A 24,945-nucleotide genomic window follows, 5' to 3' on the forward strand; every position below is an offset into this window, starting at 1 on the left:
GTCCTGGGGACCCTTCCCAGCCAACCCTGCTGTGGTTCTGCCAGCAGAAAACCCCCGGGGTGCTGAGCCCAGGTGGGGCTGGGCAGGACCCAGGGCGAGCTCCCACGCCGAGCTCCTTGGCTCACTGCAGACGCAGTGGAAAGAAACCAAGTTCTGCCTCGTCAGCCTAATTATTAATAATTAGTACAGCTCTCGAAGCGTTGGAAGGGAAAACGCAACATATGAGGGGGAGAAAAGAGAAGAAAGAGCCCTGTTTTTCCTCACAAGAAGAGCGAGGGCCTTTGTGGTGCTCCGGGCTGTGCCTCATCCCCGAGCTGAGCCAGGATCCTACAAGATCCCATGGGATGGGAGAGAGGCAGGAAAAGGGAGGGGATCCTGCCCCTGTGTCCCTGTGCTCAGGTGAGAGCCCACCTGCAGAGCTGCCCCAGCCCCGGCTCCAGCAGCACAAGGAGCTGGAGCTGCTGCAGCCAGTGCAGAGGAGGCCACGGAGCTGCTGCCAGGGCTGGAGCCCCTCTGCTCTGGAGCCAGCCTGGCACAGCTGGGGCTGCTCAGCTGCACCAGAGAAGCTCCAGAGACACCTCAGAGCCCCTGCCAGGGCCTCCAGGGGCTCCAGGAGAGCTGCACAGCCCCTGGGGACAAGGCAGGCAGGGACAGCACCCAGGCAATGGCTCCCACTGCCAGAGGGCAGGCACAGATTCTGGCACATTGGGAATTAGGAATTGCTGGCTGGGAGGGTGGGCAGGCCCTGGCCCAGGGTGCCCAGAGCAGCTGTGGCTGCCCCTGGATCCCTGGCAGTGCCCCAGGCCAGGCTGGATGGGGCTGGGAGCAGCCTGGGACAGTGGGAGCTGTCCCTGCCCATGGCAGGGGGTGGGATAAGATGACCCTAAAGTCCCTTCCTACCCAATCCTGAGACTCAGTGACCTCTGCCTGCATCAGTTCTTATCTCTGCTTCCTCCCCACCCGAGACAGCAGCAAACCCCTCAGACCAGGCAGAGCAGCCCCCTGGGAAGGCCACAGAGGTGGCTTCCCTGCCTTCCCCATTCTCCCGAGCACACCTGGCTCCTGACTGTCCTCAGCAGCCCCAGGGAAATGCCACCAGCAGCCCCATCTCTGCTGTGCTGGCCCTGGCTGCTCTAATGAACAAGCGTTAATTTCCTAATGAGCACTGCTGCCGCTCCCAGCCGTGCTCGGTGTGGCACGGGGAAGGTGTTGAGCTGCTGTGGGGCTGCAGAGCCCAGGGAAAGGGCTCGGCTCCAGTGGGGCTGTAGAGCAGAGCCCAGGAGCTGTCAGGCTGCTCAGCCCGGGCTCTGGTATCCACCCAGGGAGCCAGATCCAGCGGGAGCCTCCGGGGAGCTGCAGCGGAGCAGGGCCAGCAGCTCCTGCAGCACAGCGGGCAGGGAGACAGCACTGACAGGGTGTGGGAGCACCAGAGGGGTGTGCAGGGAGCAAACCCAGCCTGGTGACACAAACCCAGGCTGCTCTGTGTGCCCCACAGAGGGACAGCAGGGATCAAATTCGACCTGCTCACACCCAGCCTGCTCACACACTGAGCCCGCTCTCTCTGCTCCACAGGGACAGCGAAGAGAGACCCAACACAGGGACACCAGCTCCAGGGATCAAACCCCAACCCAACCTGCCCTCTGTGCTCCAGAGGGACAGCAGAACACAGGGACACCAGCTCCAGGCATCAAACCTGACCTGCTGACACCAACCCAGCCTGCTCTGTGTGTCCCACAGAGGGACAGCAGAACAAAGGGACGCCAGGGATCAAACCCATCCTCCTCACACACCCATCCTGCTGACACAAACCCAGGCTGCTCTGTGTGCCACAGAGAGAGCAGAACACAGGGACACCAGGGAACAAACTCACCCTGCTCACACCAACCCAGCCTGCCCTGTGTGCCCCACGGGGACAGCAAAGAGAGACCCAGCAAAGGGACACCAGCTCCAGGAATCAAACCCACCCTGTTCACTCACATCCAGGCTGCTCCGTGCCCCACAGGGACAGCAGAACACAGGAATACCAGCTCCAGGGATCTAACCCACCCTGCTCACACAAACCCACCCTGCTCTGTGTGCCCCAGAGGGACAGCAGAACACAGGGACACCAGGGATAAAACCCAGCCTGCTAACACCCAGCCTACTCTGTGTGCCCCACAGGGGCAGCAAAGAGAGACCCAACACAGGGACACCAGGGATCAAACCCACCCTGCTCACTCACACCCAGGCTGCTCTGTGCACTCCACAGGGACAGCAGAGCAAAGGGACACAAGCCCCAGGGATCAAACTCCACCTCCTGCTGACACCAACCCAGCCTGCTCTCTGTGCCACAGAGGGACAGGAGAACACAGGGACACCAGGGATCAAATTCAACCTGCTCACACCCAGCCTGCTCACCAACCCAGTCTGCGCTGTGTGGCACAGAGGGACAGCAGAGACCAAACACAGGGACACCAGCTCCAGGGAACAAACCCACCCTGCTCAGACAAACCCAGCCTGCTCTGTGTGCCACACAGGGACAGCAGAACGCAGGCACCCCAGCTCCAGGGCTCTGAGGGAGTGCTTGCTTCACTCGCAGCCCCTGTCCCAGCTGCTGTCAGTCCCAGCTGGAAGAGAGGGAGGTTCTGGTTGCCCCCAGGAGGCTCACACCAACGGTGCAGGCCATGGATCCCCTGATTAATAAATAAATAAATTATTATATAAATATCTGTGATGGCCATCACCAAACCACAGCTGAGGGAACTGAGCCCCGTGGTGCCAGCACCTGCCCTGCAGCCACCAGGCACGAGGGGACACGGCAGGGACCAGGAGAGGATGGGCGAGAGTTAAACCACCCAATTTAAACACCAAACCACTCTGCATTTGAGAATAATGCAGAGATGTGGAGCTGTTCCCCCCAAATGAGCACACAGTGCATTTCACAGGTTCAATTCACCCCTCACTCGCTTTTTCACTTTTTCAGCTCCAGCAGCTGCCACAGAGGCAGAGATCTGATGATGAGTACCCTTATTTCCATGAAATACAGACATGGGAGAAGAATTTAGAACTTTTCTTCCATTCTTCCATCCTTCCTGTCTCTCTCCTGTGCGCCAGGGCAGCGTTTGCTCTGATGGTGCTGCTGAGGCTTGGGGGCCTCTGGGTGCCCTCACAGGGCTCTGGGTGCCCTCACAGGGCTCTGGGTGCCCTTGGTGGGGCTCTGGGGCTGTGTCAGAGCCAGCTGTGCCCTGCAAACAGCCCCCAGGCTGCCCAGGGGGATGGTGCTCCTGCTCCCCTGAAAACACCACTTATCAAAATGCCTTTGCTGCCAGAAGCCACACAGGAAATCATCAGCAGAACGAGCTGCCAGCCAAAAGCCAGCTTCTGGATCAAGCAGCACTGTCACAGGAGGGCAAAATCCTCATTTCGGGGGAAAAGGGATACTCCCAAACCCAAGGGAAACAGCACAAAACCACCCCAAATCCTGGCGTGACCAGCAGTGAAACACACGTGGGAAACCATGCACTGAACAAGCATCACCCAGCCCTGCAAAGCCAGCTCTGCTGCCCAAACCTGACTCAGGGAAACAGGAATTCTCCCCCTCCTGAACAGCCAGGGCAATTGTGGGCAGGCCAAAATACACTGAGAGGAAAAAAAATAAAAGGAGAAGGGAAAATCAGAGAATGCTCATTAGCTCAGTGAAAGAACAGAAAACAAAGGAGAACTTGCTGACACTCGCAGGGGCCTGGGGCAGTGTGGGAAAGCCATTGCTGTGTCCCGAGCAGGGGCCAGCCTGGCCACTGAGCCGTGCAGGGCCGAGCAGGGCCAGGACAGGGACAGGCCCTGCTGCCTGTGGGGCACAGCACTGAGGCTGCAGACAGACACACGGACGGACAGAGCCTGAACAAACACAGCCAGGCCTGCCCGGGGACAGCGGGGCTGCCCCACTGCCCCTGGCCATGGGGCACCCACTGTGCCACAGACACAGCTGCACGGCCCTGTGGCTCTCACACAGACCCTGGGCACACACAGACCCTGCCCCTGTGGCTCACACACAGACCCTGGGCACACACAGACCCTGCCCCTGGTCACACAGACCCTGGGCACACACAGACCCTGCCCCTGGTCAGCCTTAGTCCCTTGGCAGGTCCTGTCCCTCTCCCTGGTCAGCCCCAGCCCCAATCTCTCATCATTCCCAGCCCCAGTCCCTGGTCAGTCTCAGCTCTGAGTCAGTCCCAGTCTCAGTCCCTTGTCAGACCCACACCCTTATCCCTGGTCAGCCCCAGCCCCTGGTCAGTCCCAGCCCCAGCTCCAGTCTCTGGTCAGCCCTGGCCCCAGTCCCTGTCTCTGGTCATGCCCAGCCCCAGTCCCTGGTCATCCCCTGCCCCAGTCTCTGGTCAGCCCCAGTCCTTGTCTCTGGTCAGTTCCTGTCCCTGGTCATCCCCGGCCCCAGTCCTTGATCATCCCTGTCCCTAGTAAGCCCCAGTCCCTGTCCCTGGTCAGCTCCAGCCCCAATCCCTGAGCAGCCCCAGTTCCTGGGCAGCCCCAGCCCCAATCCATGGTCAGCTCCAGTCTCTGCCCCTGGTCAGCCCCAGTTCCTGGTCAGCCCCAGCCCCAGTCCCTGGTCAGCCCCAGGCCCTGGTCAGTCCCTGTCTCTGATGATTCCCTGTCCCTGGTCAGTCCCAGTCCCTATCTCTGTTCAGTCCCAATCCCCGGTCAGCCCCTGTCCCTGTCCCTGGTCAGTCCCAGACCAGGGTCAGTCCCACTCCCTCATCAGTCCCTGTCCCTTGTCCCTGGTCAGCCCCACTCCCTGTCCCTGGTCAATCCCCGTTCCTGTCCTTGGTCAGCCCCAGCCCCTGGTCAGCCCCAGCACCATCCCAGCTCCTGGTCAGCACCAGTCCCTTGGCAGCCCCATTCTCTCTCCCTGGTCAGTCTCAGCCCCAGCCCCAGTCCCAGGTCAACCCCAGCCCCAGTCCCGGGTCTGTCCCTGTCTGTGGTCAGCCCCAATCCCTGTCCCTGGTCAGTCCTTGTCCCTGGTAATCCCCTAGCCCCAGTCGCTGGTCAGTCCCAGCCCCTGTCTCTGGTCAGTCAGAGTCCCCGACCCCAGCCCCAGTGCCTGGTCAGTCCCTGTCCCCTGTCACACCTAGTCCCTGTCCCTGGTCAGTCCCAGCCCCAGTACCTCATCAGTCCCAATCCCTGATCATTCCCAGTCCCAGTCCCTGGTCAGTCCCTGTCCCTGGTCATCCCCAATCTCTGATCATTCCCAGTCCCAGTCCCTGGTCATTCCCAGCCTCAGTCCCTGTCCCTGGTCATCCCCAATCCCTGATCATTCCCAGTCCCAATCCCTGATCATTCCCAGTCCCAGTCCCTGGTTATTCCCAGCCTCAGTCCCTGTCCCTGGTCATCCCCAATCCCTGATCATTCCCAGTCCCTGTCCCTGGTCAGCCGCAGCCCTGCCAGCTGTGGTTCCCATCCCACACTTTTGCTGACTGACACCACATTGATTAAAAACCAGCAGAATTATCTCCGTTACCAAAATAAAGCAGTTCCTGGAACGGATGACTCAGAAGCCTCTCCCCTTGCCATAATTCAGAGCAGAAACATGATACCTCACGGGGGCAAATCACTTTGCCCTTTTGGTTTGGCACCTACAGCCTTTTCTTCTAGAAAAAAAGAGATTAAAATCCACTCTGAGCCGGCGCTGTGTCAGAGAGCTGAGCCTTTCCTCCCCAGGATGCCACGGTCAGGGCTGAGCCTCTGTTATCACTGGAGGGGCTGGACCAAGATAAGCAAAAGCAGGATGGATATTAAAAAAATAATTTTTTGAAAAACACACAGAAACAGCCCTAGAGGGTTTTCTTACTGTCTCTGAGAAGCCTGTGTGAGGAATTTGCCCCAGAGGAGGTATGTGCAGCATGTGCCAGCAAGGCAGAGCCATGGCAGAGCGGTTCCTCCAACCCTCCATGGGCCCCAGAGATAGGTATCTGTGCAGAGAGAGCTCTGTCCTCTCCAAACACGGCTCTGGGATTGCTCAGGAGCCCTGCACCGCCGGGCTGTGCCTCCCGTCTAATCCTGCTGGCTGACAAATTTCACCCAGCTTGCTCCAGGGCTCTTTGCTCACAGATCTGCATGCTCAGTGTGGGCAAACAGGAAAGAGGGGCTTCAGGGAGAGGGGGACAACACACATTTGTCTGCTCAAACTGTCTGGAAAAGGGGTTCCACCCTGCTGCTTGTTGTGGTGTGATTGCAAGGTTTACCCCTGAACCTGGGTCCCTACCCTGAAGATTCCCCCCGGGTGTGTCAGTCACCTCTCCTTTCCCCTCCCAGCACTGTCTATCAGTCCTGGAATTCCAGAAGGGCATTGAGTGATTGCAGATTCAAAGGATGCCCTCTACCCCTGGGGGCCATTGGGCCATCCAGGTGTCCTTTGTCCCTCTGTCCCTCCCCTCCTGTCCCTGCTTGGTGGCTCCCTGCCCCTTCCCTGCCCCTCTCCCCGGGTTCAAAGGAGCAGCAACCACGGGCTCAGGGAGTTCTGTTATGGTGGTGCTGCATTCAGAGGCCTGTGGGCCAGAATAAAGCTCTGCATCCAAACCCTCCATCAGAACCGACTCCTTTCCTTCACCATCACCTTAAAGCTTCTCTGCCAGCGGGAAACCTGAGGAGCAGCCCCTGTTATGGGGGGAAGCTCCATCCCAGCCCCACCAGAGCTCCTGCAGGCCTGGACTTGTCCCCATGGGCCCAACTGCAGCACCCAGCCAGCCCAAAGTGTCTGTGGGGTGAAACACCAACACCCAGGCAGCCCAAAGTGTCTGTGGGGTGAAACACCACACACCCAGCTGGCCAAAAGTGTCTGTGGGGTGAAACACCACACACCCACCAGCCCAAAGTGTCTGTGGGGTGAAACACCACACACCCAGGCAGCCCAAAGTGTCTGTGGGGTGAAACACCACACACCCAGCCAGCCAAAGTGTTTGTGGGGTGAAACACCACACACCCACAGCCCAAAGTGTCTGTGGGGTGAAACACCACACACCCACAGCCCAAAGTGTCTGTGGGGTGAAACACCACACACCCAGCCGGCCAAAAATGTCTGTGGGGTGAAACACCACACACCCAGGCAGCCCAAAGTGTCTGTGGGGTGAAACACCACACACCCAGCCAGCCCAAAGTGTCTGTGGGGTGAAACACCACACACCCAGCCAGCCCAAAGTGTCTGTGGGGTGAAACACCACACACCTACCAGCCCAAAGTGTCTGTGGATGAAACACCACACACCCAGGCAGCCCAAAGTGTCTGTGGGGTGAAACACCACACACCCAGCCAGCCCAAAGTGTCTGTGGGGTGAAACACCACACACCTACCAGCCCAAAGTGTCTGTGGATGAAACACCACACACCCAGGCAGCCCAAAGTGTCTGTGGGGTGAAACACCACACACCCAGAGCCCAAAGTGTCTGTGGGCTGAAACACCACACACCCAGGCAGCCCAAAGTGTCTGTGGGGTGAAACACCACACACCCAGGCAGCCCAAAGTGTCTGTGGGGTGAAACACCACACACCCAGCCGGCCCAAAGTGTCTGTGGGGTGAAACACCACGCATCCTGATCAGACACTGATCTGCCTTCAGGGGTGACAGGGACAGGACCCAGGGCACGGCTGGAGCTGTTCCAGGAGGTTTAGGTTGGATCTCAGGGAAAGGCTGTTCCCCAGAGGGTGCTGGCCCTGCCCAGGCTCCCCAGGGATGGGCACAGCCCCGAGGCTGCCAGAGCTCCAGGAGCCTTTGGACAGCGCTGCCAGGGATGCACAGGGTGGGATTGCTGGGGGTCTGTGCAGGGCAGGGGCTGGACCTCCTGTCCAGCTGGTGATCCAGCTCATTGTTCCTCCACAGGGAAAAATGAGCTTCCCAAACTTTGGGATGGGCACAGGCACCAACCCAGGCTCCTCCACAGGGAACAATGAGCTTCCCAAAGCTCATTGCTGTGGCGTTCTCCTCCCTGTCTACTCGGCCACGGCGCTGATCCACACCCAAGGGTGATCCTGTTGGGTCCCTTCCAGCTCAGGGTATTCTGTGATTTGATGATGATGGGGCAAGGGCACCAAGCAGAACCAGAACCAAGCACAGCCAGACCCAAGCACAGCCAGAACCAAGCAGAACATGAACCAAGCAGAGCCAGACACAAGCAGAGCCAGAACCGAGCAGAACCAGAACTCAGCAGAGCCAGAACCCAGCAGAGGCAGAACCCAGCAGAGGCAGACCCAAGAACAGCCAGAACCAAGCAGAGCCAGAACCGAGCACAGCCAGACCCAAGCACAGCCAGAACCAAGAACAGCCAGAACCAAGAACAGCCAGAACCGAGCAGAGGCAGAACCGAGCAGAACCAGACCCAAGCAGAGCCAGCACCAAGCAGAGCCAGAACCAAGCAGAGCCAGGACTGAGCAGAATCAGACCCAAGCAGAGCCAGACCAAGTAGAGCCAGAACCAAGCAAAGCCAGACCCAAGGAGAGTCAGCACCAAGCAGAGCCAGAACCAAGCAGAGCCAGAACCAAGCAGAGCCTGACCCAAGCAGAATCAGACCTAAGCACAGCCAGACCCAAGCAGAGCCAGGACCAAGCACAGCCAGCACCAAGCAGAGCCAGACCCAAGCAGAACCAGCACCAAGCAGAGCCAGAACAAAGCACAGCCCAGGACCAAGCAGAGCCAGAGCCAAGCAGAGCCAGGACTGAGCAGAATCAGAGCCAAGCAGAGCCAGCACAGAGAACACAGAGCCCTGCACCCCACGCTGCCCAGCCAAGGCTGCCCAGGCCCTGGGGAGCATCAGCAGGACCCCAGCACTGCCCAGATGCAGCAGGCACAGGAAGAACAGCAGGGCTTGGCAACTTCAGCTAGCCCTTGACCTGAGCACATGGAGCCTCTCCTGGGATGTGCCCTCTCCCTGGAGCCGCCTTCCCAGCCCAGACTCCTGCTGCTCCTCACTCTACACAGCCAGCTTTCTACACATCCAGCCTGCCTGGTGAGGCTGGGCAGGTCCTCCCATTGTGGGGAGGCATCACTCAGCACCCCAAAATCCACCTTTTCCTCGGGCTGACTCCCTAGGGAGAGGGGCTGCACACACAGCTGGAATCCCACAGCACACGTGGCAAAGCTCCCCCTCATGTACTCTGCTGCCAGAAACCATCCCTGCTGCTTTAATGCTGCCCAGTGATTTTGGGAGACCCTGCTACACACCCCTGGGGTGCCAGCAGCCAGCAAGGCTGAGGAACAGGGGCAAAAACATGCTGGCACCATCACAAACAACACAGGACATCTCCTAGGGAATCAAAACAAAAATATTGCAGGTCCTGCCCCTAAAATACACCGACCAAACCCAAAACATGCTCCCAGCGACTTTTAGCCACCCACAGAACAGACAGGGAATAAAGGGCTTTGCTGGAGCACTGCTAAGGCTTGCTGTCAGTATAATCACCTACTACTATAATGGGATTACATGGATTAGCTGCATTTTAAGGAAACATCAATGAGCCAGGCTGCCTTTCTAGGCAGGATCTTGGGGCTGCACGGGATAATACCGGAAAAACCAGGAGCTGGCTGGTTTTAGAAAGCATTTCTCCAAATAACCTGGGAGGGGGGATCACAAGGCAGCAGAGGTGTGTTAATGCGGGCGGGAGCTGAATGAATGGACTCTGCAGAGGGAAACAGACCAACCCCTGGCCTCCCTTGGCTGAGCTGCACCAGGAATTCATTGAGGCCTGCATTTCCCCCGTGCTGAGCTGCAGGATGGGCTCAGGGCTGGAGGGGAGCGGGAGCACAGGATGCACTGTGGAAGGGATGCCAAAGCCAGGCTGACCCGGGATAAACAGCCTGTGCTGGGTCCCCATTGGGGCACCTGCACTCCCAAGCCCTCTCTCTGCCTGCACACAGGAAAATGTCCCCAAAAACAAGTCTGAAATCAGACTTCTGGCCCCCATCACAGGGTGGGACCTGCAGCTCTGTTCCACGGAGGGCAGGGGTGCCAGCCTTCACCTGGAGGGACAGAGCTCCAGGAAAATGTCCCCAAAAACAAGTCTGGAATTAGACTTCCTGGCCCCATCCATTGCCAGGTGGGATCTGTGGCTCTGTCCCACGCAGAGCAGGGTGCCAGCCTGCACCTGGAGGGACAGGGCTGCTCTGCAGGCATCACATCCTCACCCAGGACATCCCACACCCTCACACCCACCCTCATCTTCTCCCAGCAGCCCTCAGGATTTGAGAGGAACTCTCAGGCAAGCAGGTTTATTTTTGATTGCTTTTTGCCCTTGGACCATCCAAAACAAACTGTGCACTTCATTTTCCAAAGTCCTGTACTCTTCCTCTCCAGGATGGATCCAGCCTGGAAGCCTTGGGGAGCTGCAGCCTGGACATTTTGCGCCCCATGTTCCATCCAGCACCTTCTCCCTCTCGTTGTGCCTCAGCCAGGGCTGGTGAATAAAACCCAATTAGGGATCACACATCAGAGCAGCACAGCAAAGGGATGGTCCCTACCCTAGGCAGCGCACAGCCTGGGATCTTCAGCTCCCACCATGGGGAAGCGACAAAAATAACCCATTAAAAAGCCACTTTAATTGCCTTGCCAGCGGTTTGCACAAACTCCAGCTAAAGCTGGAGGTAAAAATGAATTAAAAGCTTTAAATAGAAAATTCTCTTTCACTACTCCCACTTTAACCCTTAAATTTTAATGGGGTCGTGGTGAGGGAGGAAGCACACCCAGCCAGTCCTCCAGCTCCCCTGCAACAGGGACCAGGCTGGGCTCTGCTGGGTTTGGTCCACCACAGGGTCTTGTGCAGGCACCCAGCCTGTCCTGGGACAGACCGACAGGCTGTCCTAAACACCCAGGCTTTCCTGGGATAGACACCCAGGCTCTTCTAAACACCCAGGCTGCTTTGGGACACCCAGGCTGCTACCAGGCACAGCTCAGGCCGCCCTCAAGCTCACATTCCTCAGGCCAAGAGAGCCTTAAAACCAGGACAACAAAATTCAGAGGGTGACCCCCGCACCAGAGTCCCCCAGAGCCCTGGAGTTCTGTCCCACTGTGGTTTGTGCTCCTCAGCCACTGCCAGGGCAGAATCCCAGCAGGTGAGGGGCTAATGTGCATGTCCCAAACACCAACCACTGCATGGTGTGGAGCCAACCAAGGGTTTTTGGGAATTACAAGCAAGGACTTGGCAGAAACACACCAGAGGAAGACCAGGATGTGGCTGGAGAAGGGGCCATGTGGGAGCAGGGCAGCATTTTAGGGACAAACCTCCTGGTTGTGGCTCCTGCAGGAAAGCACAGCCTGGCACAGGGACAGGGCCAGAAGGGCCGGGCACTGCAGGGGGAACTCTGAGCCCATCCAAGGGCCCAAAGCCCCAAACCATCTCCAGAAAGGCCTGAAGGAACCACTGTGAATGAGAACTGACTTGCTCAAAAGGTGGGAAACTTCTCCCCAGCGAGTGGAAGATTTAAATGTGCCCCACAAAGCCCAGGGCCCCAGGACATCCCATCAGCTGGATCCACACTGGAGTCAGGACTGGTGATCTCTCTCTTTTCTTCTTTAATCCATCTCTTTGTTTCTCTCTTCCCTTCACCCAAGCCCCTCTGCTGTGTGCTTGCACTGGAGATCAAGTCCTAGCACACCAATTCCCACGCTGAGGGTGCAACCCACCAAAAATCTCTGCCAGCTTCTGCCGCTGCTTTCAGCCTGTCAGTCCCAGGTGCTCCCTCACTCCTGCACACACAGCACTGCGTGTCCGGGCCGCATCAGGTGGAAAAGCATTCCACCACAACCCTTTTGGTGAAGAGCAGGAGCCAAGCATGAGGTGGGCAGAGGTCTCAGAGCCCAAAGATCCCTCAGGGAATCATAGCCCAGTGTTGGGGAAGATGGAACAGGAAATTCTTATAAATATGATTGTCTGGCAAAAGATTTTGAGAATATGGAAACTATGAGTGAGATTGAAATGAAGGCAAGCTTTGAGATCCCTCAGTTACTGAACAACTGGAAAACAATGGTGTGGCCAGCTGAAGGTAATCCCCTTTTGATGGAACAACACCCTCTGCTTGCAGACAGGCCCAAGGGTCAGAGCAGACCCTACAGCTTGGCAGAAGGGGCCCAAAGAGGAGTTTTTAGGGTCTGAAATGTAACAGAGTATGGTAATGTAGTGATTCTTATAGGCTGTATGCTATAGGATTTGTATCTTGTACTAGATTGGTTAGTGAGAATCAGAATGTTCCACACAGAAGATGATTTATTGTACTGTAACAGGAACTTCACTCTCTTACTTTTCTATGCTCTTAGCTCTTACCTCTTGTCTCTTACCTCTTGCCTTTTACTCTTACCCCTTTTACTCCTACTCTCTCACCCTCTCACCCTCTCTCCCCCTCTCTTCTCTCAGGCCTGCTCTGAGCTGTGGCTCCCAGCAGGGCCCTGCATCCAGGCCCTTGGCAATGAACCCCAAATCCCAGCAGGGCCCTGCATCCAGGCCCTTGGCAATGAACCCCAAATCCCAGCAGGGCCCTGCACCCAGGCCCTTGGCAATGAACCCCAAATCCCAGCAGGGCCCTGCACCCAGGCCCTTTGCAATAAACCCCAAATCCCAGCAGGGCCCTGCACCCAGGCCCTGTGCAATAAACCCCAAATCCCAGCAGGGCCCTGCACCCAGGCCCTTTGCAATAAACCCCAAATCCCAGCAGGGCCCTGCACCCAGGCCCTTTGCAATAAACCCCAAATCCCAGCAGGGCCCTGCACCCAGGCCCTGTGCAATGAACCCCAAATCCCAGCAGGGCCCTGCACCCAGGCCCTTTGCAATAAACCCCAAATCCCAGCCCTGGCTTCAGAGATCTCTCGTGTCCATCTGTCCTGACCATCCTGCCCCCATTGCTCCTACAGTCCAGCACTGCGTGCCCGCTGCCAGCCTCACCAGGATCACCTGAGCCAGGTGTGATCCCACTGCAGCCCAGACTGCAGCCCAGAAGGGAGGATGGAGGGGGCAGCACTCACAGCACAGCTGGGAGGGAGCTGCTGGAGGTTTTTTTTGGGAGCTGCTCTGCTCCCAAACCCAGTGGTTTAATTGCAGGCTTGGAGCATGGCCTCGCCGAGAGCAATGCAATCAGGCTCCAGACCCCACGGTGCCCAGCATTTATTTAGCTAAATATTGCCCTGAAATGTCCCTTCTGCTCTGCCCAGGACTGTGACAGAGGCATCAGGACGGAGCAGTCTCACAGTTTTAATCCCTTCCTTCCCATTTGGCTCCAGTGGGCAGCAGCAAGGCCATTTTGCAAAAGGAATCAAGCCAGGGAAATCTGGCTGAGGGGTTTGGTTTCTAAGTCCCAGAGACTCACATTTTCCCCCCTCCCCTTTCAATCTCTGTTTCTCAAAAAAGTCCTCATGTTTCCAAAGCATTTTGCAGCTCTTACAGCACTTTTCTGGGATGAGGAAAAGCTGACACACATATCACAGCAGCAGCAAAGATTATTTTTGCTGTCTGAGTAGTAGCAGGCACGTGAGATTTATTCGGATAAAGGAGGTCAGAGTCGGAAATGAGCTTGGATTCCAGGCTGTGAGGCAAAACCCTTGGGAGATTTGGGGTCTCCAGGGAGAGCCCAAGGTGGTGTCCTGTGTCAGCATCACCCCACAGCCTCTGTGGGGTCAGTGGGACTGCCTGGCACCCTCAGCCTCAGGAGAAAGGTGGGATGGGCACGAGTACCAGCCCAGGCTCCTCCACAGGGAAAAATGAGCTTCCCAAACTTTGGGATGAGTACAGGCACCAACCCAGACTTGTCCAAAGAGGAAAACGAGCTTCCTGAACTTTGTGATGAGTACAAACATACCAGCCCAGGCTCCTCCACGGGGAAAAATCTTCCCAAACTCTGGGATGAGTACAAACACACCAGCCTAGGCTCCTCCACAGGGAAAAATGAGCTTCCCAAACTTTGGGATGAACACAAACACCAACCCAGGCTCCCCCACAGGGAGCAACAAGATTCCTAAACTTTGGGATGAGCATGAGCACTAACCCAGGCTCCTCCACAGGGAGCAATGAGCTTCCCAAACTTTGCTGTGGCGTTCTCCTCCCACTCTGCTCAGCCACAGCATGGATCCTGGCAGATCCTGGGATCTGCTGGGACACACAGCACCCTCATGTCCTGAAATGATCCTGTGAGTGTTATTACAATCGGGAATTCCTCCCAGCTGCTTCTCTTTTCTACAACACGGCCTGTGTTTGAAGCAGACAGCAATTTGCTTTCCAGCTCAGAGATTTGTGATTTTTTTTAACCTTAGACCCATATTTAGCAGAAGAGATTGGGGAGGGTGCTGCTAATGACTCAGAGAGACAAAGACTCAAATGCCTTTCCAGAGAGCAGGATAACACAGGAGATAAAGAGCTGCTGGAGTGCTGTGATCCAGCTGGGATTTTGGGAGCAGGTGTGGCCAGCAGGGATTTTGGGGGCAGGGATTTTGGGGGCAGGTGAGGCTGCCTTCTCACCCTTGGTGATTTTGTGTCCTTGTCAAACAGGTGGGACAAGCCTCTGACTGACAAGGTTCAGAATCCCTCAGTCAGGAAAATAAAAAATGGCATTTTCTGGCAAGTGTAAAGCCCATCAAGATGCCCTTTGTGACTTCCCTGCCCCTTGTTCAATCAGAATGGAGATGACCCAGAGACGGCACCGTGCTCATCCCGATCCCTTCATGGCCACCACCGATCACCCCAACTTTGTTTTCCCAAAGGAATCTCACCCAATTTCACATTTCCTTGGCTCTCCCACCAAAGCACCCAAAGCTGGCATCAGCTGTAGAGTGAGCCCGGGGGAGAAAAAGGAGAAATGACAATTTTGCACTGAAATGTAGCTCACTGGAGTTCAGGATTTGGTGGCACAGGGGTGAGGGAGAGAGGAGCACACCCCAGCCCTGTGCTAGCACAGCTGGACACACAGCTGCAGCACAGCTGGACACACTTCAGCACAATTGCATGCACAGCAGCAGCACAGCTGGATGCACAGCTAGATGTACAGCTGGCCCCAGAGCTTCAGCACAGCTGGATGCACAGCTGGCCCCAGAGCCGCAGCACAGCTGGACACAAAGCCAGCCCCAAAGCTGCAGCACGGCTGGATACACAACTGGACACACAGCTGGATGCACAGCTGTGCCCAGAGCCCCTTTCAGCCCAGCAGTGACTCCAGGAGCCACAGGACCCCTCTCCATCCCACAGGCATTCCTGCTTCCCAGGAGTTCCCTCTCTGGTTCCCCCAGGAACGGCTCCCTGGCCACCATTCCTGGCTCCCAGCTCTCCTGGGCACGAGGACAGCCCTTGCCTGCTCACTGCCTCTCTCAGAACATGTCATTATTTCTAATTTATTGTATTTCTGTACTCGGCCTGGGAGGTTGTGTGGAAGGGAGCTAAGCCTGGCCTGCTCATTGCAAGCTCTGCATAAAGCCTTTCTCAAGCTGATACAACCTCGCACTGAAAAAAATAAAAATAAAAAAAAAAAAAAGCCAAACGAAAAACTACGGAGAAAGGAGAATTCCCAGAGAGCAAAGAACTGCAGTTCTAAAACGATCTGAAAAATAGTCTCCTGGGTACAGGTGCCTGAACACAGGTCAGATCCAATGCTTGAAAGAGAAATGCAAACCAGTGACAGAATTCCAGAATGGCTTAGGGTGGAACAGACCTCAAAGCTCATCCTGTTCCAGGCCCTGCCATGGCAGGGACACCTCCCACTGTCCCAGGCTGCTCCCAGCCCCATCCAGCCTGGCCTGGGACACTGCCAGGGATCCAGGGGCAGCCACAGCTGCTCTGGGCACCCTGGGCCAGGGCCTGCCCACCCTCCCAGCCAGCAATTCCTAATTCCCAATGTGCCAGAATCTGTGCCTGCCCTCTGGCAGTGGGAGCCATTGCCTGGGTGCTGTCCCTGCCTGCCTTGTCCCCAGGGGCTGTGCAGCTCTCCTGGAGCCCCTGGAGGCCCTGGCAGGGGCTCTGAGGTGTCCCTGGAGCTTCTCTGGTGCAGTTGAACAGCCCCAGCTGGGCCAGCCATCCTCTGGCCAGCATTCCCCCTGGCTCAGGCCCGAGGAGCTCCAGCACATCCATGACCTGGTGAATTTCACTGGCCCAGGGGCCCAGCTCAGGTCCCAGGACCACAGCTCTGACCCCCAGAGGTGCAGCCCCTTCCTCACCCGCCCATCCCAGCACCACTCCTGGGATGCAGGGTGGGAATTACATCAACCTGGAGCAAACCAACCTTTCTGGGCATCGTGGGGAGTGGGAGAGGAGCCCAGCACTGAGCCCAGCCCAAGGCTTCACGCTGCAATCCCCACAGAAACGCACAGATATCTGCCTGTTTTTTCCCTCGTCCCATTCTCCTTGATCTCATTTTAGCTGGAAGCGGTCCCAGATGGATCCCATCCCAAGGAGCCCAGCACCTACCCTCTGTCCTTGCAGTCATTTTGAGCCGGGACCTATTTCCACGCCAGCATTCCCAGCCCTGCCACCTCGCAGCAGGGAAAGGGTTTAATTTACCTTTAATTTACCTTTACCCAAAGGCACTTTGAGATGATGGCTCAGGACTTCCCGTGCCCACTCAGTGGAGCACAGAGCGTGCTGACACAGCACAGGGGCATTTCCAGCCTGGCTCAAACCTGGTCCTGCCCCCAGAGCACCCGACCAGGGCTGGGAACACCCCTGGGCATCACACCAGAGCCAAAGGTGGGCAGGGGGAGCAGCCTTGTCCCAAAGGCTCAGCCTCCCTTGCTAATTGCTGCATTCCCCAGCCCCATTTCAAGGCGCAGCCTCCCTGGCTCATTCCCTCATTCCCCAGGCCCATTTCGCTCATTTCACAGAGGAACAAGCTTCAATTGGGGCTGGGAACACCCCCAGGCATCACAGAGGTGGGCAGGGGGTGCAGCCTTGTCCCCAAGGCTCAGCCTCCCTGAACATTGCAGCATTCCCGTTTCGCTCATTTCACAGAGGAACAAGCCTCGCTCGGGGCTGGAGATGACCTGCAGAGCCTCCTCTGGGGAGGGATTTCCAAAGGGCTCAGGAAGCCTCCAGCTGGAAGCAGCCTGCACGCCAAACCATGAAATTTGATTGGCCTTTTATCTCGGTTTACATAGCTAATTGTTGCAGGTGTATCAGTTGCCATGAAATTAATCCCGTTGTAAAACCAGGTGTAGCCAAGAATTAAATTGTGCAAATAACCCAGACCGCTGTAACAGATGGACACCAACACAGGGCTCAGCTCGGGGAGGGGGGGTTGGTTTTCTGCTCCCCGAATCCAGAGGGGATGTAAGGTGATGCTGAAAGACGGCCAAGCCACTCCCACGGGAGACCACAGGGACCTGGAGTGCCCGTGGAGCAGAGCCAGGCTTGGGCAGCTGGAGATTGGTGTTCACCTGGTGGTTCAGGGCAGGTGAGGCTCGGGGCTGGGGGCAGCAGGAGCTGTGTGTTCACCTGGCGGGTCAGGGCAGGTGAGGCGAGGCAGGGTGGCCTCAGGACACAAGGGCAGCGTGTGTGACACACGGTGGCCGGTCCAGGAGGGGACAGCCGTGCCCCGAGGAGCGTGGGGCACACACGAGGCACTCTGCAGAGCTCCCTGCTCCCTCCTGCCTCCGGGAACGCCCCGGGAGCCGGGAAGAGCCGGGAAGAGCTCCGGGCTGCGGCAGCGGCGTGGGCTGCCCGGCCTCCTACGGAGATGAGCGCTGTGTATGGAAATATAGAAACCGAGCTGCCTGTTCCAAGCACAACCACGCCGGCTGCTTTTTAAAGACAGGCTGGGCTCGCGTGGAAAGTGCTGCAGGAAGGAGCGGCGTTAGTTCCCCCCGCAGCCTCCCTGCCAGGGGAAGCTCTCAGTGGAGAGCTGGTCCCGCTCCTGATGCAGCCCCGGGGACAGGGAGTGATGGCAAGGTCACCCTGGCACCTTTCAGCCGGGCTGAAATCGGCTCCTGTAAATCCTCCCTGCCTGGAAAGCCCTGGAAGGTGATCAGTGTTTAATCTCAGCCCGGCGCTGGGCAGGGGGAGCCCTCAGTGGGCCCAGCCCGGGCTGCACCGCCAGCACCACAGCCTGCCTGGCAGCACCTGGCCAGGTCTGAGGGGTGCCATGGTCACCCGGGAGAGCAGCAGGAGGCGCAAATTAAGAGTTCAGCATGCCAAAATATTTCTACCGCGTGGAGGATGTGATTTCCCTCCTCAGCGGTGTCAGACACTCAAACACCACAAGCACCGAGTTTCACTTGTCTCCGTGCACAGGGACACCTTGCCACCATCCATCACATCCACACAACCAAGGGGTGCAAATAAAAATGCCACCATGCAAACAACCATGTGAGCAACCGCTACCAGGCCCAGAGAGCTCACAAATCTTTGGGATGAGAAGTGGCTGCCGGCACAAGGAGCGGGTCACGTTCCAGCGTTAATTGCCCATGGAGTGGCAGCAGGTCTGCGTGACAGGGACGAGGCCAAAATGAACTGCCATGCCTAATGCAAGTCTTCTTCTATTATAGTTTCTCTCTGCTTCTCTGCTGCTCACGGGAACAGCGAGCCCAAAATAACGGCGGCAGCGTATGACTTTAAAAGGGCAAATTTTAAAAAGCCCAGAGCAGTCACTGGCATCAGTGAAAGCAAGGAACCTGCTTAAAGCTTCTACCAAAGACCCCAAAAGTCACAAACCTGGAAAAGCAGCAGGATTTAAATAATGAAAAAGCCATCCTGGCAAGAATGAGACGTGGAAAATGCGTGGGAACGTGATCTTTCTAGGCACAGGGAAGGAGAGAGGAACGGCACTGGAAAAGAAACGTCCGGTGTCGGTGACTGATGGGGACCTCTAAAGGAATCCATTAAATCCGTACAGCTAACAGAATTAATTGAAAAATAAGGCACTTTTTAAGCATGCCAGGAATAGAGAATTGGATATCTGCCAGATTCACTATTAGGTACCGTCAGTAAAACTGATGGAACAGCTGCCAAAGAGGAGCAGGGGAGCCCCCAGACCAAGCACCATGTGCACCCCCTGTGCCAAGGCAGGGCTTTTCCACCAACCCCCTGTGCAGCCTCTTTAAAACCCCTCAATGACCCCTTAAGGCCCCTTGATGACAGAAATTTCAGTATTGCCAGACATCTGCCAAAATAAAGCATTTTCAGACCAACTGGTGGAACTCGGAAACTTTGTGCAGTCAGAGTATTTGGGTAAAAGGCAGGAGCAGCAGGCAACCCGGGGTCAGCTCCAGCTAGAACAGCAGGACAGAAATCTCAGGTAAATACACGAACCAGAGACTAAAAATACAATTCCAATCAGCCAGCTGAGTTTCCTGGAATTAGATCTATTTAGGAGCCTTATTATCTACCCAAAGACATTATTGTTGCCTCAACGCAGTGTTTGCCTACATTTCTCCAGAGCACAGAATACCCCGAGGATGGATCTCACAGCAGGTGCAACCAACTCCACACAGCATCAGGTGTGGCTGCTCCCTGTGCAGAAACGACATCCCAGCACCTTCCTCGGGGATTTGTGTCACTGCCTATCCCATCCCCATCCCATACATTATATCAAATGTACATCTCTAACACGGAAAGCCGCAGTAACTCATGGATGGATGGTTGGTTTGTTGGTTGGTTGGTTGGTTGGTGGCCCAGATCACCTCAGAGAGGTCACAGTGGGACAGAGCACGGGGTTGTGTGGCAGGGAGATGGACAGAGAGCTCTGTCAGGGCCAGGAAAGGTTTGGGATGAGCACGGAGCCTCTCCCGCCTAAGGCACAGCACAAAGCATGCGTTCCCTGAGGGGACAGTGGGAACGCGTCCCTAAGGATCAGAAAAGCGAGCTCACACCCACGGCTGCACCCAGATGGGCACCTGGCCACACAGCCACGTCCCCAGGGTGCCACATGAGAGGGGACAGCACCCTGGGGCTCCGGAGCAGCGGGGATGGAGGGGACAAGGAGCAGGCAGTGACCTCTGCGATAAGGACACGGCAGCATCCCCCACCTTGCAAGTCAAAACTAGATAAGTTCAACCTTGAAATGAGATAGCGTCTCTCCAGAGTGAGAGCAATTAAATGTTGGCACAAGGTAGGGAGGAAGGGGGTGGCGGAGGGAGGCGGGGGGACTCGGCGTTGCTCAGAGCCATTAACACAAAATTAACAGGCTGCTTGTTTAACCCGGGCTTCTGCAAGGAGGATGAGCTGCAAATGCTTCCCTGCAGTTGCATTTCTGCAACACCTCCCACCTGGGGGGGGTGGAAACTTTCAGAAGCATTTTCTGTGCCTGGGAAGAGTCCTGAGCGGTAGGAGAACAGCAGGGTCGTGCTAAAAAAAGGAAAGATCAAGGCGAAAAGTCTGAAAAGCAAGGTTTGCAAGCACCGGGTGAGATTCATCTCGCTTAAATTTAGACCTTTCAAGCTCAGCTATCCAAATCAGAACCAGCATCCTGAAAGGCATTTGCCTGGTCTGCATGCGAGGCTTTCCGAGGAGGGAAACAAGCCTCATTTGGAAGCGCCTGTCCCCCCTTTTTGTTGGGGGACAGCTCGGAACAGACCCTTTTAGGGCCCTCAGCAAGGGCAAACAAACAGCATCCACTAGAGCAGCTCCAAGTGCAAGCGAGGTGGGTCCCGCAGCCTGCAGATCTGAGGGGTAATTCCAGCCCTGAATGCCCGCTCTAGAGATTTTGGCAGCCCAGGGGGCAGGAGCGGGGCAGGAGCTAATCCAGCTCCTTCAGGACTCTGTTCTGGGCAGAAGGAAGGGACAAACACGACCCTCTGCCTGGAGGACTCGGCCTGCAGAGCGGAATGTTCCCAGATCATTGTCGTTCTTTGCAAACACGGGTCATTGGATTGCGATTGCAGGTTTTATCAGTCCTTGCTAACAGCCAGGGCTCAGCTGCAGGAGGGAAAGGACTGCGATGAATCACAACCAGAGGCTCGTTTAGGTTGGAAAAGCCCTCCAAGATCACCGACCATTAACCCCGCGCTGATGAACCCACCTCTGACTCCTGTCCTCAAGTGAGCCCGACTCCGCTCGGCTGTGCCTCCAAGGGGTACGCACTGACTGACGGCTCTCCCAAGCACAAGGGCATCAGTGGAACAGGGATTATTATCGTGTCCCTTTGCCCCCTCCTCTTCTGTAGGGATGGGGAATGCTGATGCTCCCCGTCTGGGTGTAACATTTATCCACAAAAGTCCAGCTCTGGTCCTTATTCCTGCAATATCCTCATTACAGTCCTGACCTCGGTCTCCCTGCAAACCTTCACGGGGTTTGTCACCTTCCCCCTGACTGCCACCTGTCCAGCCCTGCAAGGTGAGGGCACTGCAGGTCTGAGCTGCCACCCCTGATCACATCCACGGGGCTCCAAACGATGTCCCTGTCCCCAGGCCCCGCTCTGCCCGAGGCTGGGATCCTGCTCAGACCAGGACAGGGAAAAGCACTCTGGTTTACTGGGACGTTCCCAGCGCCAGACAGGATTAGTCGTGTCTAATTAACTGTGAGCAGCACAGAGCTGGCTGCAGAGACCCCATCCCTCAGCAGCAGCCAGGCTCTGTGTGTCCACTACCGAGCCAGCTGCTTGGACAGGGGGACCCTGCACATCCCCTCCTGTGGGCACCATGTCCCAAGGCACGCAGCCAGGCTGGCAGAGGTGCCCCAGCACCTCTGACACCCAGCAAAGGCCCAGCTCTGAGCTCTGCAGCCCGGGGAGCCTCTCCCCTGCCCGCCCCAAGCCTCGGGGAGGAGGGAGGGATCCTCTGTGTGGGGACAGCCCAGCAGAGCCACTGCCACACCAGGGTCGGGTCTGCCTCCCTCTTTCTGCTCCTCACAGCACAGCAGCCCGGGATGAATGTCCCCAGCCAAACTCGCCTTCCCCACACGCCAGGCATGTCCCAGTGCCATCAAACCTGGACTGTCACCACCTGCCACCTGCCCCCGAGGCTCCGGCCCAGGTGAGAGGAGATAAACCTGACCCAGAGCAAACGCAGCCTGCCCTGGAGCAGGGCAGAGGGAGAGGAGCAACCTTCTCTCTCTGGACACAGGGAAGGGCTCCAGGGACCCACCAGGCAGTGACAGCGGGTTTGTCTGGGTGAACACACGGGTGTGCACAGAGGGGCACACGTGGCACGAGTGGGAAACTCATGGGACCTGCACAGAGGGGCACACGTGGCACGAGTGGGACACACGAGACCTGCACGAGTGGCACACATGGGACGTGCACAGCCATGGGGCACAAGTGGGACACACAGGACCTGCACAGAGGGGCACACGTGGCACGACTGGGACACCCATGGGACCTGCACAGCCATGGGGCACGGGTGGCACACACAGAGCCCGTTCACAGGGCACGAGTGGGCACACGGGGCGGGTACAGCCCATTACGGCACCCATGGATGGACGGATACAGCTCACAGGAACACCCCGGGGCACGCACGGACTCACAGGGCAGGTACAGAGCCATGGATGGATGGATACAGCTCAGGGCACACGCAGGGACGCACAGGGCAGGTACGGACCCATGGGGACCGTGGGCACACACAGCACGCGTGGGCTCGGGGAGCACGTACGGACACACAGGGACCGTGTGAGCAAATGGGGCACGTACGGACACACACTGCCCGGACAGACAGACAGACAGACAGGCACATACAGACACACACACCGCCTGGACAGACAGACAGGGCACACACGGACAGACAGACAGGGCACATTCAGACACACACCGCCCAGACTGACAGACAGACAGGGCACATAGAGACATACATGGCCAGGACAGACAGACAGGGCACATACAGACACACATGGCCAGGACAGACAGGGCGCGCACACGAACACGGACAGACCGGCGGGCACGGACAGACAGACCGACAAGGCACACACAGACACACACAGAGCCCGAACAGACAGACAGACAGACAGACAGGGCACACACAGACACACACAGAGCCCGAACAGACAGACAGACAGACAGACAGTCAGACAGGGCACACACAGACACTCGGGCACGGACAGAGCCGCGAGGCACGGACACACAGACAGGGCACGGCGCCCGAACGAGCCCACAGGGCACACAAAGACGCACCGAGCCCGTGTGGAACGGCGGAGCAGCAATGCCGGTGTCTCCGCTCGCCCTCGCAGGCAGCCCGCCGGCGCTCCCGGCGGTTCCGATCCCTCCGTTCCGGGCGGGGGGCTCCGGGGCACGGGAAGGACGAGGCGACACCGGCACCGCTCCCAGGGACGCTCCCGCGGGCGGTCCCGCACGGGGCACGGACGCACGGACACGGAAACACGGACACGGACCCGGACCCGCCCGGCCCCGCTCAGCGGCAGCGCCCGCCGGGGCTCGGGGGCAGCGCCGGGGCCGCCGCACTCACCGGGGCCGCCGCGCTCGGCTCCGCCATGGCCCGACCGGCACCGGCACCGCGCCCGCCCCGCCTGACGTCACCCCCGGCCCCGCCGCTCCGGCACCTGCGGGGGGCGGGGCCGCCGCCGCCAGCCCCCGGCCCCGGAGGCACCGCCGCGCTCCGGGCATCCCTCGCCGCGCCCGCGGAACGACGCTGCGGAGCTCGGCGCCCCCCCCGCCATCCGCGGCAGGAGCCGCCCGGGGGTCCCCTCCTCCCCCGCCGTGCCTGCGAAAAGCCGCCCCCGCATCGGGAACCCCCACCCGTTCCGGGGAGGGACCGCCCGGGGTCCGGCCATCGCTCGCCATGCACAGGAAAAGCCGCCGGAGGGGAGCGAGCCCTTCTCGCCATCCCCGGGAGGAGCCACCCCGGGGTCCCTCTGGTCATCCCTCGCCATCCCCGGGAGGAACCACCCAGGGGTCCGCTCACCCCGCTCTCCCCTCGCCATCCCCCGGTAAAGCTGCCCCAGGGGTCCGCTCTCCCCTCGCCATCCCCGGGGGGAGCGGCACGGAGAGGTCCGATCCCCCTCACTATGGCCGGAGAGAGCCCGGTAATCCCGAGCATCCCTCGCCATCCCCGGGAGGAGCCCGGTGAGCCCAGCATCCCTCGCCATCCCCGGGAGGAGCCCGGTGAGCCCAGCATCCCTCCCCATCCCCGAGAGAGCCCGGTGAGCCCAGCATCCCTCGCCATCCCCGGGAGGAGCCCGGTGAGCCCAGCATCCCTCCCCATCCCCGAGAGAGCCCGGTGAGCCCAGCATCCCTCCCCATCCCCGAGAGAGCCCGGTGAGCCCAGCATCCCTCGCCATCCCCGGGAGGAGCCCGGTGAGCCCAGCATCCCTCGCCATCCCCGGGAGGAGCCCGGTGAGCCCAGCATCCCTCCCCATCCCCGAGAGAGCCCGGTAATCCCGAACATCCCTCCCCATCCCCGGGAGGAGCCCGGTGAGCCCAGCATCCCTCGCCATCCCCGAGAGGGCCCGGTGAGCCCAGCATCCCTCGCCATCCCCGAGAGAGCCCGGTGAGCCCAGCATCCCTCGCCATCCCCGGGAGGAGCCCGGTGAGCCCAGCATCCCTCGCCATCCCCGGGAGGAGCCCGGTGAGCCCGAGCATCCCTCGCCATCTAAGACAGAAGCCGCCCAGGGGATCCGCTCCCCGTTCCCTGGAGGCGCCCCCGGTGCGGATCTGGTTTCCCGCTTGTGCCCCAGCCGCTGCGAGGAGCCGAGGGAGGGGGATCCCGCCTGGCCCCCGCCTCGGGGCATCCCTCGCAGCGGAGGGTGCGGAGCAGCCGGACCCTCCAGGCTGGGCGTTCTGCCCTTTCCCCTGCCCGTGCCCAACGTGCACTCGCTTATCTGTTTTAACCTGTGCGTTTCTGGGTCTGCCCCGAGCCATCGTCCCCGTGGGACCCGTTCTGGGGCCGCTGTGTCCCCGGGGGCTTGGCAGTGTCCCCTCGAGTCCCTGCCCTCCGGGGGTGTTCCCTGCGGGGAAGGTGTGATGGATCACAGGTGAGGCAGCTGAGCTCTTCCTACCCGCGGGTGCCTTCACCCACTGAGCGGCCTCAAAGGGGAAAAAAAATCACCGTGCGCTGTATTTACAGCG

At 58.4% G+C, this 24,945-nt stretch overlaps 1 protein-coding gene across 2 annotated transcripts in view; it reads right to left on the minus strand.

Moving 5' to 3' along the window:
• Positions 1–23,381, minus strand: part of MAPK4 (mitogen-activated protein kinase 4) — a 60,025-nt gene extending 36,644 nt beyond the window's left edge. Inside the window, exon 1 of one of the 2 annotated variants that reach the window (XM_063180274.1) lies at positions 23,327–23,381. The gene's annotated coding sequence lies outside the window, so the exon portion shown is untranslated. Of the gene's footprint in view, positions 1–23,034; positions 23,236–23,326 lie in introns of those variants that run through there. The other variant, XM_063180273.1, reaches the window with a different exon arrangement.
• Between the last annotated feature and the right edge of the window lie 1,564 nt (positions 23,382–24,945).

Source organism: Melospiza melodia, chromosome Z (genome assembly GCF_035770615.1).
Source record: "Melospiza melodia melodia isolate bMelMel2 chromosome Z, bMelMel2.pri, whole genome shotgun sequence".
NCBI classification, from domain to species: Eukaryota; Metazoa; Chordata; class Aves; order Passeriformes; family Passerellidae; genus Melospiza; species Melospiza melodia.